General features: G+C 42.4%; 1 protein-coding gene and 1 long non-coding RNA gene across 2 annotated transcripts in view; both read right to left on the minus strand.

The window, feature by feature from the left end:
• The window catches only part of LOC146811194 (uncharacterized), a 172,658-nt gene that overhangs the window by 26,372 nt on the left and 131,853 nt on the right, over positions 1-14,433 (minus strand). The window lies entirely within an intron of this gene.
• On the minus strand, positions 4,509-11,836 carry LOC146811195 (uncharacterized). Its single transcript, XR_014966692.1, has 3 exons — positions 11,702-11,836; positions 9,126-9,191; positions 4,509-4,626 (listed from the first exon to the last, which is right to left on the minus strand). It is a non-coding gene; the product is annotated as an uncharacterized LOC146811195 (long non-coding RNA).

A 14,433-nucleotide genomic window follows, 5' to 3' on the forward strand; every position in this document is an offset into this window, starting at 1 on the left:
AGCCAGTGCAGGTCTATCAGCTGGGGTGCAATGTGGAAGTGGCGAGGGATGTCGAGGATCAGGTGTGCAGAGGCGTTCTGTATGCGTTGTAGTCATTTCAGGAGTTTATCCGAGGCTCCTGCATAGAGGGCGTTTCTGTAGTCCAGCCTTCTGCTGACGAGGGCCTGGGTGACCGTTCTTCTTGTTTCGGTGGGGATCCACATGTAGATCTTGCAGAGCATGCAGAGGGTGTTGAAGCAGGAGGATGAGACGGCGTTGACTTGCTTGGCCATGGAGAGTGTTGAGTCGAGGATAAACCCCAGGTTGCGTGCCTGGTCGGTGGGTCTTGGTGCTGCTCCCAGTGCGGTCAGCCACCAGGAGTCGTCCCAGGCTGAGGGGGTGGGGCCGAGGATGAGGACCTCCGTTTTGTCCGAGTTCACCTTCAGGGCCCCATTCAACCTGCAGCTCCACCCCTACTCACCTACAGCATCTTCAAAAAGGACAGTGCTTCAGAAGTTTAACCAGCAGCCATTTGCTAACAAAAGTGTTCATTAAATTTGTAAAGGGAGCCGTTTCATCGCCCCCTCACTCATACCAGTATTTGCATTCCCTGCCCTCCAGCCATTGTAATGCAGGTAATACACTTCCACTCCTTGGGAAGCTATTCTCATCTTCCATCTCGTGCCAATGCAAATCAGAGGTATTTAAATGTATCCAACTCTGCTGTATAATTAATACTCTGATTCGAACCTGTGGATGAAAGGCAGGATGTCTTTTTCAATGTGTACATTATTTCCAAGGTATTTTCTCGAAATATGCATCCAGCCATTATCTTTCACTTTTCAATTTCAGCCCTTGAGCTCATAAACTGACCTGGCTGGATCATTTGTCTAGCAGTAGTGTAGCAACAAAGAGATGGTTGTATCTGCTTCTAGTACCTATTAAAAATTTCTGATATAGCACAATCTTCACAAGTACATAATGTTGCTTCTTTATACATCCTTGCATCCTCAAACAGCATGCTGTCTCAAAAATATTCACTACAGTCCTTGAATCCGGCATTTAAAAACTTCCTTTGATTAAAATTCTGTTTGCCGCCTCTCCTTTTTTATTCTCTCTTTCAAATGTCTCTCTTCATCCCTTCCAGGCTCTGCATGCCTCCTCTGTGTCAGGACAACCTACTATGACAAATGCATGTTTGACTATTCTCTATTTCATCAAATTTCTCCCAACTCATTTACACGATCACAATCTTCCCTCCTTCTGCTGAAAGTCATACCTCTGCAACCTAATCATAATTAATCTCTTCTAACTCCTGCATTTAATCCCATCAACCATGTGCCACAGACCCATACAGCCATCACATACCTAATCACCGACCTATACAGCCACTCACACACACATACTCTCAAATGTTACAGGATACTGTTAGGAAATACATTTTTTTTTAAACCTTTGAAATTCATTTGAAAAACAATGTTTACAGGGACATTATGGATAGGAAATAAAATTTAACAATGCTTCAAAATTCACTTATAAAATCAAAGATTACAGTGTTGTTATAGTTAGAAAATAGAATTTAAAAAACCTTAGAAATTCAGTAAAAGAAAAAAGTTACTGGGACTTTATACTTAGGCTCAGATGTTACACGCAAAACACCATGGATATTCAGCATTTATAGTTACCTGAGCTAACTATAACGTATGCCCCCGCACTGCACTTCTTATGATCTCGCCTAGTACATCACTCATGACATGATCAGTGACATCACTGATGACATCTCAAATGACATCACTGCTGGCATCATCTAGTGAGTGTAAGTGTTTTGTTAACATTTCTGAAACTTAAAGATAAATACTAATCTACCCTATACGTTAAATTACTATACTCTCTCTACTACTGATGAGTAATACTATTTCTAAAGTGTCATCTGAGTGGCTGTGTGACTGTATCACTGTGTGAGTGGATGTCTGAGTGGCTGTATAGGCATGTGAGTGGGTTTGTACCTAGCTGCATGGCTCTGTCAGTTGATGTGTGAGTGGTATCCATTGTTGTTTTAAAATATGTTCCTACAGTGATGCTACATTTCCTAGGGTGTCCTTATGAGAAAAACAGTTGGAACACAGCAGCCTCAGCCACGTGTGTTCTGACATTGCAAGCCCTACCATGCTTGCCTTAACCACACATATGCCTTGACAGCGCATATGCCTTAACCACGCATATGCGTGGTCAAGTTGCTGGCTAGCTGGCCGAAGAGCAGGAAGCAGGAAGAGGAAGGATTGCAAGGCGGTGAGGTAAGTGGGGTTTTGGGGTGGTGGTAGTTATGGGGGCTAGGATAGTTTTGGGGGCTTGGGGGTCTGGTAGTTTTCAGGGCTGGGGGTCATGAGTTTTAGGGCTCAGGGTAGGGGACATAAAAGGGAATGTTTATAGGCTGGGGGGCCGTTGGGCTGGTGCAGGGGGCAGGCGGGGGTAGGTTTTAGGTGGTAGGACTGGTTTTAGGGCTCAGGGAGGGTGGCTGGTTTTGGAGTACTTTTTAGGTGGCTGGGTTTTAGGGCTGAGGCCAGGGGACAGGAAAGGGGCAGTTTACAGTTCGAGGGGGCAGTTGGGCAAGGGGCAGGGGGCAGGGGGAGGTGGGGAAGGTTTAACAGGGTGGGGATGTTTTTAGGGCTCAAGAAGGGGGCTGGGGTAGGAGTAGTATTTTGAGGAATGGGGGTTGAATTTTAAGGATCAGGATAGACGTCAGGGTAGTTTATATGCCTGGGATGGATAGATTAGATGGTAGGGGGCAATTTTTAGGGATTAGGGGAGAGGGACAGGAGTGTGAACTTTACCACACATGTCCCTTTACCAGTCATGTATTTACCATAAAATTGCGTGGTTAAGGCATGCGTGGTAAAGGCATGTGTCGTAAAGACACGGTCATGGTTAAGACCGCGTGGTAAGGCATGAGTTGTATAGGCATGCGATGTTCCATCACACAAACTCCATATGGACACTTTTTCCTGAAGACTGGTACACCAATGCAATTTCCCTTTCCGGGAAACTGGTTTTAGACATTTGTTTGCATCACTTACTAGCAGGTGTGATCTCCACCTACCAGTATGAAATAATTACCTCTTATCCCATGCTCTTCTGCCTTTAATATCGTATTACTCTTTTCAACTGATTGGCTCACTCAGAGAATTGACATAGATACAGGAATGGGATGACACAGTGTGCAATGTAATTAAATAACATATAATCAAATCAATAAATGATTTTTCATTCATAGTTGCTCCTGTCAGAGTGTGGGGGGTGGACAAGTGACATGTAATCTCATCTATACTGTGGTTTACCACCATTGAAATTACATCTTTCTTATTTAGGGTGAGCTCATGAGCATGGCATTTGGTTTTTAAGTTAAGGTTTGCATATAAAAGTGCCTGCAAGTGTCTGAAAAACAACACATTAGCGCTCTATTAAACGATGAATGATTAAATTATTTACTGAACATCAGTAACATTTCAACCGGAAACATTCACAAAAATAGCGGTATCAAAGCACAGAGCAGTGGGGATGAGGTGTATATCCTAAAATATTCAACAGCTAGTGATGGGTACATTACACCAGTAGTCTAGATAGCACTGGAGAAGACATCATTAAATAAACATTCACAGATTAGGACGTTGTATCTGGGGAGTGTACTTTGTAACTGATTAATTTCCCAGTTAATGGTAAAAGAATGAATCACAATCTTTCAGCAAATTAATGTGCATTTTCCCCAAATATGAGTACATAATTATTAAGGGAAGCCTGATTCACAAACATCAACGTTAAAAAATATGATGTGGGTTCTCAGATCTTTTTGTTGTTACATGTTAGGTATACAGCCCAGATTTAGTCACACAAAAGTGAGACAAACTCAGCACAAAGTATTGTGCTATACTTTACTTTCCAACTCAAATAATGATTTGCATTGGAATGTTGCCTAAAATTACACGTTGTGCTTCTTTGCATCAAGAGGATTTACCATGGGTGGTACATTGGAATTCCCATGCAACCGTCTATGAGTTTTGACACAGCTCCTTTCGTACTAACATTTGTAGACAAGTATTTGTGCCAAAACTTTATGCGTCTTCTAGGCCTGCGTGAAAGTCACAGGAACAGACATTATTACCACTCTGCAAGTATTCTGCACCGTACAGCACACATAGGAAGCTGGAACAGTATTACAGCATGGTTTTTGTACTGGAAGGGTCCCTTTCCAGTACATAAACTGTGCTTGACAGAACCCCCTTGCACTGTGATGCAAGGGTGTGAGCTTTGACGGATGGCAGTCCAAAGTGAGCCAGTGCGGGGTGAGAGGAGAACACTGCCATATCTCAGTATACATGGTGCTCTTCTGTTCTCCTCTTTCAGTCAATGCAGCCACACTGCTCTGCATGAAAGGTTAGTAAATCCGGCCTGTGATGAATACCTAACACTTAATGAAACACAAATGTGCCCAGGAGAGGAAGTGCATTTTTATCAGAAAGCCTTACTGAGAAGATTTAAACATTTATAAAGTGATTCTGTCTGTGCAGGCAAACAGTAAACGTCATCATAAATTGGTTCAAACAATAAAGTGAACTTTACCACAAGACCTCCAGCTATTCCTGCAATTCCTCCCTGAAAAGAAGAGAGAACATTAATTAGAAGTACAGGATTTCAAAGAGAAAAGCCCTTACACAGTCATAGCCGGTTATGGAAAAGGCACAGAGACAGATTCAGAAATTACAAATAGTGTAAGCCTTTTTCAGGTGAACAAGATTTTAAAAAATACACAAAGCAAGGCTCTTTAAACCAAATGAAAAATCAATGGCCTTGAGGCAAAGAGGAATTTATGTCACAAGAGACCAATGCGCTTTTATTCCTGAATGATGCAAGAAAAATATATGTCTAAGTATGGAGGATTTAAGACTACTGATGACCCAGTAGCTCTTTGGCACTGGATTGCCAGGTCAAAAGTTTCAAAAAGCAGAGTCTCCAAAGGCGCCACTCCCTGAAACCTAACATCACCCCATCTCTAAATGAAGCAGAGGAATGGCATGTGTGGAGGGATGGTCGCCCTGCTGATTTATGGGGAGGCTCCTGCTCTGCCAAATCCTGAACAAGCCCCTTGGTCTCTCACTTTATGTCTATTCCTCTCCAGTATATATACCACTCTCTCTCCCTTTTCTACACCATCCAACTCTAAATGAAGTCTTAAATGAAGATCCCAGTGGCCCATCCTCTACCTGGGTCGTGAACACTACCATAATCTTCTACTTGTTAAAGGAACCTGAAATGTATTTCCCAATTAAGGCCCAGATGTACAAACACTTGGCATCAGGCTTGTGTTACTTTTGTAGCGCAAACTCCAAGCAAAGCATTCAGGTGGTATCTGCAATCTAACGCAAAGACCGATTTTTGTTGAATTGTAACCTACAGTAACACAGAGCTTAGCAATGGGCTGTCTTGCATTTATTTAGGTCAAGGGTGTGTGTCATGGGTGGCGCATGGGCATTCCCACGCAACCACCTGTATTTTTTTGCCTCAAATCCCTATCTACAAAGAATTATAGACAGGGATTTTCACCCAAATTCTGCACCTCCTCAAGGCAGGTTTAACGAGAAGAAATGTTTTCATTTCTCCATGTTTCTCCCATTTTGCATGTGTCCTGCATTGTACAGCACTCATGCAAAGTGGGAAACGCCTTAAAGCATAGTGATCCGGAAGAGAGCGCTTATAGTATAACACCTATGCTTTCCACAATGCAGAAACCCTTGCACTATTTCACAAGGGTGTCTGCATAGGGGAATGGCAGCTTTAAGTGCACCAACGTAGGGAGAGAGTAGAACAGCGTCATGTCTTAGAAAAATTGTCACTGTTCTGCTCTCTGCCCTCCATGCAGAGCAACTTTTCTGCTGCTATGCGTAACTTAAGTGATATGTAAATCAGGGCCTAGTTGTATATCACAGAGCAAAATAAAAAGTCACAAAATATTATTGTAGGAAGGTTGGATCTGACTGTATGGTTACCCCCACTTTTTGCCTGGTGTTTTTCTGGTTTTTGACTAGGCTGACTGGGATCCTGCTAGCCAGGACCCCAGTCTATCTGCTTTCTCCCTAAAATTGCAATGCATGTACTTTGGCACACTCCATATTGGATACTTGGGTAACCTTATAAGTCCCTAGTATATGGTCCCCATGTACACAGGGCATAGGCACCCCAGAGGCCTCCCATGGGCTGAAGCATGTATTATGCCACCCATGAGAGACCATGCAAAATGGAACTACAGGTCTGCTACTGCAACGTGTGTAAGCTGGTGCTTATACCACTTACCTTAGACATAGGTTCACTATATCTATTTGTCACTACACTTAAAATGTATAAGTCACTCCTATAGCAGGCCTTAACAATCCTGAAGGCAGGATGCTGTGTTTTATGTGAGAGAGTGGCCCTGCATGAGCAGAGCCTCTCTGCAGCCTTCGTGGACCATTCTCCCGTGTTGTCTGTGACTCAGCCGGACACATAGGTAGAGTTGCATTATGACCTCATGGTAAATGCTATCTCGAAAACAGCTGCATAGAAACATATCGTGTTTGGTATCAAACACCTTGGAATCATATCACCACACCAGTAACTGGTGTGGGAGGTATGATTCTACCATTCTGAAGTGACCTTCGTGGGGTCACTGGTCTAAACGGTGCCAGCCTTCTCGACCCGGACACCACAAAATAGAAGCTGCCAACCAGAGACATATTATTGCCCTCCTGCTGCTGAGCCAAGCTCGAGAAGAGGAAGGCAGCACAATAGGCATCCTGTCACAGGGAGGTGTAACCATCTCCCAAACAGGATTTAGTGTATGAGGCTGGGTGGGTGCACTCTGAGAGTGTCTGAAAGTCTGCACTTGTGCCACATTTGGTGTCCCTATGCATAGTCCAGCTCAAACCAGTTCTGGGAGCCATTGGTTCCTGCGCTGGCATGAATCTGGACAAAGGACATGGGTATAACCACCCCTGTGTCCTGCACCTCCCCTAGGAGGGTCCCCTGTATCTGTCCAACCCTCTCCCCTGGGTACAAAAGGGCTTACCTGGCTGTAAGATTTTAGATTTTACGTGGACAAGTTTCTACAAGAAGAAACCACTGACATTCAACAGTCTGGACACCTTGGACATCGCTGGACCCCGACTGGGCTCAACTTTGTCACCCTTTCCGTCCGAAGCTTAGTTTGTGCGTTTGCTACATCCAGGCTCCGTGCAGGACCTGTGGTGCACTTAAGACAACTGAAGAATCTCCCTTGGAGTGAAGGAGTCACTCCCCTGCATTCGCAGGCACCGAACCCCAACTGACTGGTCTGCTGCTCATGAGCTCCTGTGGAAGATTTCAGCAACACAGGAGATAGGTTTCCAAAGGTCCATGAGGTCGATCTGCCCTCTCATCAAGTTTGAGGCCAACATCTCTCGTAGGGACTGCATTACCCAAACCCCTGTGCACCGCGTCCATTTGCAGTTGCATATGCTTGTTGGCAATTCCTGAGCTTGTGCATTGGACTCCTTGTAGTCCTCACCCTGAGCAGTATTTGCACCTAAGGACTCTGGCCTCCTCGCACCAAGTGCTCCGTGGGTTGGTACTTTGCATTCTTGTTTGTGGTCCCCTCGCGACTTCTGGTCATTAGGCCTATGGGTCCTTCTTAAGGTCATCTTGATTTTTCATGGGCTTTCCTGGTTGCTCCAGACATGCCCTGACTCCCCATTGTTTGGTGAGTCCCCTGGACTTTGCTGGTCTGCACCGTAACCTGTTTAACCTTCCTGCATGGGTGGCTTTTGCCAAGGATTGTTGGTGCTCCCGCCGGACACCGACCCCCCAATTCGACACCGAATTGGACCTTCTACGTTCTTTGCCGCTGCCAAGGCTTGTTGGTGCTCCCACCGGACACTGACCCCTCAGTACTCGACATCCTTCGTGCGACAGCTCGCCTCCTTCTCCTGGTCATCCTAGACGGCTCCGGGTCCTCGCAACTGAAGAGTCAAGATCACAGTCAACACACCTGAAGCACCCGACATCGGTGGGCATTTGTCTACCGAGCCCCTGGTCACTCCAAAGTGACCCGGACTCTGTCCCCTCTGCTTTCAGGCTCTTCCCATCTAGAATCCACGTTTGGATTCCACCGGACTCTTTTCGTACTTCCAGCAGCAGCATTTCTTTGTTGAGGATCCGAATCAAAGGATTTCATAGGTTTAAATAGGTTTTGTATACATAATTTAAGGACAACAATTAAGCCCTAGCAAGATACAATCTCCCTAACAGAAGGTTTCTAGTGTACCAGTCCTTCTGAGTGGCATTGGACATTTTTTAGTACTCAATGAGCTTGATATTTGGTAAAATCTCATGTTTGAATTTTGAATTATGTAGCATCTTTTTTTGCTTCGTACCTACCAAAACCGTACCTGGTGCCATCTGACATAAATATATTTTCCAAAATATTGTTAACATAAATATCACCCCATTAAACTTAATAATAGAAAAGCTACTCTTAATCAGACATTATTTTTTCAAACTTATTTAGGACAACATATTTATGCAGACGATATACTGGCATACTACAGCCTGGTTCATTTGGTCTTGTGCCAATCCATTCAGTGATTATAATATTGTTAACCAGAGTGAATCCATTCTGTGCTATAGATACATGCTCTGAAAATACATTAAAAAAATTACATTCCCAGAAATAGATTTGCAGCAAACAAATAAGTTACTATATAGTTATGGTAAGAAAAAATGCTGCATTGCTTGCTGAAGTTCATCTACTCGTTTCATAATCTAGGTTGGACTGTTGCAGTGGACAGGGGTGAATCTTATGCATATTTACTTGGAATTTGAAAAAATATGTTATGATCAGACGAATGACTGATAGTGAAGCTTTGGTGTGATTGGGTTTGAGCACTCTACATTTTGTAGTGTGAAGAGTATCTCAGATGATGAGAAGTGGAGGTACATAGGAGTCATATGAAAATCACCTCTTGGCACTTAGTTCTCACTTCTGCCAGAATCCACTAGAAAATGTTTGCCTTTCTATCTTTCGATGTTTAAATTAGTAGGCATTGAACAGACAGGAATGTATGTATTAAAGAAAGAGCTTTTACCAATATTCCGGTCAAACATAGGCCAATTTCACCAGCAGCAAGTCCAAGGCCATGCAAAACTCCACCCTGTAAGAGGACAGAAGAAAATAAGCCACAGACACCTTCTAGTAGAAGTAGACCAGGCCACACAAACAACATATATTTGAACATTCAGATTGGTAAACTGGCTCCAAATCCCACAATTGCCTGTTACATCTATGGGGCAGATTTTCTCACAAAAGTTACACAAAATGTGTTTTGTGCTGGAAAGTTGGCTGAAACTAATATCCATTGATTTGCGGCAAGGGGGATGTTCCATGGATAGTACAAGGTTGTTTCCATGCAACCACCCACAGTTATTCATGCAAAACCTCATCTCCTAACAATAGTAGCCAAAGTTTTGCACCAAAAAAAAATGAATCTTTGAGGCAAGTGTAAAAAGAAGAAACATTTATATTTCTCTAAACTTTTCCAACTTTGCATATGTGCTGCAGACACATCCAAAGTTAGGAAAAGTTTTAAAGTTTGTCTAGGAACAGTATTTTGCAATAGAAGGGTACTCTTCCAGTACAAAACCTGTGCTAGACATGATGCAGAAAACTTTGTAATAAGGTGCAAGGGTGTGTGTATGTGGCGCTAGGGAACTTAAATGTGCACCAGTGCTAGGGGAGAGCAGGATATTTTAGAAGATATGGTGGTTTTCTGCTCTCCTCCTCTCTCGCAACACAGCCAGCAACTTTGGTTGCTGCACTGCATTCGTGACATCTTTGTAAATCTGAGCCTATGTACCTTCTAAGAACGAGGACTTGCACTGTCTGCAACACGTTTAAAAGCATGAAATGCAGTCATTGTTGTCAGATCTCTCATATACAGGCTACTTCGCCACAATGAACAGATCTGTGATTATGTTGTTAGTCACGTTCTTAGACACACTGATAATTCATTAGAGTCACTTAGCAGTCATTTCTTGGTTTGGTATCAATGATTATGGCCCTCTTAAAACACTTATGAGATTCTGTGCTCACATCTGTTTGCTAATCCTAATTTCTAGACTCACATTTGCAGAGCCTCCGTAATCACGAGAGATACCACTGTCTGAGGAAATATGAATACCACAGAGCTCAGTTTATCCTCTTTGCAGTATTACCTCCCAAACCACAATGTGCAGCTTGAAATGTGAGATAAAAGTTTAATATGTGGCATGTTCTCACATCTTGCATTGTATAATTTAGAGTGTTGCTCTTTTTCTCCACTCAGCATTTGCCAGATTTTGTCTGATGAAATTTGTTTTGGAATTTTTCACAACGTGTAAAACAATATGGGAGCAAACTGCCATGTGCACTCAAATGCAGGTAACCAAGGCACTTCCAGCAGTGTCGCCTGCCATTTTCTCCAACAACACAATAAATATATGTCTCTGTCAGACCTGGACTGCAAAGTGGATCTGTATTACATTTATAATAGGTATTCTCTACATACCATGTTCTAAATACATGTATTTTTATATTGACATATATTTCATGTTAACATTAAACTCTGTTGGCATGTGTATCTAGACCTGTATAACTCTAATGATGTTTGCAACATGTTCTGAAACCTTTCAGAGTTTGAAACAAGATGAAGAAGACATCATGGACCTGATCAAAGTACTGGCTATATTCCTCTTTGTTCAACTACCAGTTGTATGACAAAATTCCAATGGCAACGAGGGATCCATCTTCCAGCAAGTGGGCTCTGCTTTCAAGAGCTCTGATGAAGATGGCTTTGATAGGCCACCCCCCCTATAGTGTAGTGATTCAGCAACGTATCCCAATGTTTCAAGGTTTCTCTAAGTAGTACTGCAATATTTACAAGTGGTTTGCACTGGAATATGCCTCCTATTAGCAAGTAGGTTCCGTAGGTTACTCCTCCATCTTAATGTGTGTTGGATTTACTGTTTCCTTTTGGTGAATTCATCTAACACCCATTTAATAGTTGTACAACTAAATATTAAAGCTCAGAATATCGAAATACAAGAATACTGTGGACAAACATCGTAGACCAAAATATCAAAAGTTAGTACACACAGCAGACGCATAGATTTACTATTCCCAACTTCACAGCTACATACCAGGAAGATGTATTTATCACAAAGGAACATATGCATGGAGTTAGGTACAGAAAATATATACTCACCTTTGGATAATTTGGATTCAATGTTTTATCCTCGAGATTTGTACACTATGAATATTCTGGCTTTGCTAATCAGAGGGCATACCTGTCTAATTGTTATTGATGTGCATAAGAATGTTTGCCTTTCTACGCAGACTGAATGAAAGCCCAAGCTATGTGAAGTAGTTTGCTGAGTGGTGGGTGGCAAGCAACCTAACTTTTATGGTGAGAAATATACACTCAATGTTGGCAGGTGTCCGGCTGACAGGTGGTAGAGAAACTTTACGATCTGCATCTTGTTGTAAAGTTCAGATATCACACTAAAAGGTTATCATGCATTAAGTGTATTGAAGAGTTTGTAAATGTAATGCAAAAACAAGTTTTATAAGTAGAGTTAATCAGGAAATTATCAAGCGCCATGTTTTTTTGTAAGAAAGTTAACCTACCAGTGCTCCTCCTAGACCAGCAAATAAACCATCGCAAGTACGTTCCACGTATGCAATGTCTCCATAATTTCCAGACTAAGAAAATTTTAGAGAAAGAGACATTATTGATTGTTAATTGATTACATTATTTTAATACCAGTTGAATAGATAGCCTTAAACATTTTTTTTAAAACATCACAACACAATGATCCTATGCTGCTTTGATGAAACATGGCTAAACATCTGTTTTCTTACTACACCCTCGTTATGAGAAGATGCAAGACCAAGGTAGGGCTTTCAAAATTAGGAACATACTGATTACACAGAGAGTGAACATTACATTTTGTACATCACCAAGATCATGAGCCAAAGATTTCTCTTTAGAAGAGTAACAGCAGTCATAACACATTGAAAGTTATTCAATAGGCAAATGAAAAAAATATAAAAATGAAAAGTCAGATGTATGTATTTAAAAATGTCGCAAGTGGTGCCACCTAGTGCTGTTAGAACTGAATCACTGATCAGAGAGAATAGAAAATAAGCATTGGCAAATCCAATAGGTCTGGCCTATTGTTAGGGGAAATGTTTGGTAACTATTTGCTGCGTTTGTGTCAGCCCCTGCTGTAATAGAAAATGTCATATAGAGAGAAGAGCCATTTTGTTGATTACACTGAGTTAGTAGAAGTAGGCTTTACTCTCAAACAAGAGTGTTATGAAAAGGAGCCAGAAGATGAAATTGACAATTTAACTGATAAAGTTAAAAGGTATAAATAATGAAATAGTGCATAGTATATATTTTTCACAAAAGACCAGCATTGTCATTGTATCTTTAAGAAAGCCTATGTGTGTGAATGTCTGTTATATCCTGCTAATGTTGATGCAATGCCAGTCTACCACCAGTGGAATGTTCATGTGATGATGCAGTCAGAATGTTGGGAATCTCCAGTGAGTAATGTCAGTTGACTGGGGCTGAGCTGCCTGCTGGCTGCTCCTGGTGGGGTCTTTATCTGATCTAGACTTGGTCTTTATTTGATCTTAATCTAATCTTCTTGTGATCCTGTACCATCTTCCAATAAACCTATTTAAATCATCACTACTGAATGGACCTGATTACTACAATGTCTTTACTATATAAAGAAAAAAGGTTGCAAATCCAACATGTTGGATTTGCAACCTTTTGCAATTAGTGAATGGCACTCTGTCCTTAGGGAAGGTATCAAACAACAAGCAACTCCATAATGAATAATCAATAAAATTTCCATTGAAATGCTGCCATTTCAGCAAAGTAAATACATTGGCATTTGTCTAATAACAGGACGACGCATCAGTCATTTCGAAAAGCTGTAAATGATAAAACACATATTGCTCACTATTTAGCAGTTTGGTAGGACAGGTAATATCGACCAACATGCATCACGTTTCTGTCTTGAGGTAGTATTTGTTTGTGATATGCTTAAACCTCAGTACCAAACCTAATATGTTTCAAGCGTTCTGATGTTTGATTTTTTGAGATACTGCTAACACATGTTATGGAGAATATATCACCTGCATATCCCCAGCAGTATTTATTTTCATTTTGCTGTAATGAACACTCAAGTTATTCAATCTTCTCTCCCTTCACAGTGAGTGCTTGAATCTGGCATTTTTGGAAATGCTGTCATCAGATCTAAACATTTCAAAAATGTCAGTTTAATGCGGAGTCTTTTACTTTCAATAGCCTTTGATTAAGGGACTGTGCTACATGCGGTCTCCCTATACATGGATGATGTCCTTCTTTACATACATGACATCCAACAGGGACTTGGGAGCATCAACTCAGTGCTTGAACAACTTAAGAATGCCTCAGGTCTGGGAGTGAACTGGGACAAGACTTGTCTTGCTCCATTGACACCGTAATGCCCTCCACAGCCCCACATGGCAGGACCCCACCAGGTGCACTGGGAACCATCCACGTTCCGCTACCTTGGCGGTCACATCTACCATGAAACCCATGATCTACGTGATGGCAATCTTACGAGGGCAATTACCACCTTGAGGCTACAGATATCCTTCTGCAGCATGCTATCCCTCATGGTGCAGGTGAGCTTCCCTCTCTAAGATGGTGATGCTCCCCATCTCCTGTATTACTTCCAGAACCTGCCGGTCACTGTACCACTCTCCACATTCCACACACTGCATGGTATGTTGGGCTGCCTTATCTGAAACAAACGGTGGAGACGGGTTGCAATGAGGTCGCTCCAGCTGCCTTTTGTGTTGGGGTGACTATGGGCTCCTAACTTCGAGCATTATTATCTTGTGGCGCCGTGGCCATCAAAATGGCGGGCGGTCAACATCTGGCTGAGCCGGCTCATCCTCACTGGGCCGAGCTGCTCAAATAATACATGAACTTCTGTTGCTGAATGGTAAACTCCCCCTGCATTCCAATACCCTATTGAGCTTCACTCCGACACATGTGCCATACATCAGAGTTAGATCTATAGGACCTTTTCAGGCATCTGCTCTGAAGTGAGAGGGTGGAACTTTGAGAGGTGGGAGTGGCAGTCACACTGGGCACCTTGTTTCACTAGGAAGATCTTGCACCCTTTCAGCACCTACACAAACATCATGAGAACCCCCCCCCCCGCGATTACCTAGTGCACCGCACAACACTGGCTGAATTACAGCGGCTTTGGCATATTACAAGAACCTGAGACACATCCATTTTTCCACGCAGTCTATGTGAGGGATCACATGGTTCACATGTACGATGGCCT

This window comes from Triturus cristatus, chromosome 7 (genome assembly GCF_964204655.1).
Source record: "Triturus cristatus chromosome 7, aTriCri1.1, whole genome shotgun sequence".
NCBI classification, from domain to species: Eukaryota; Metazoa; Chordata; class Amphibia; order Caudata; family Salamandridae; genus Triturus; species Triturus cristatus.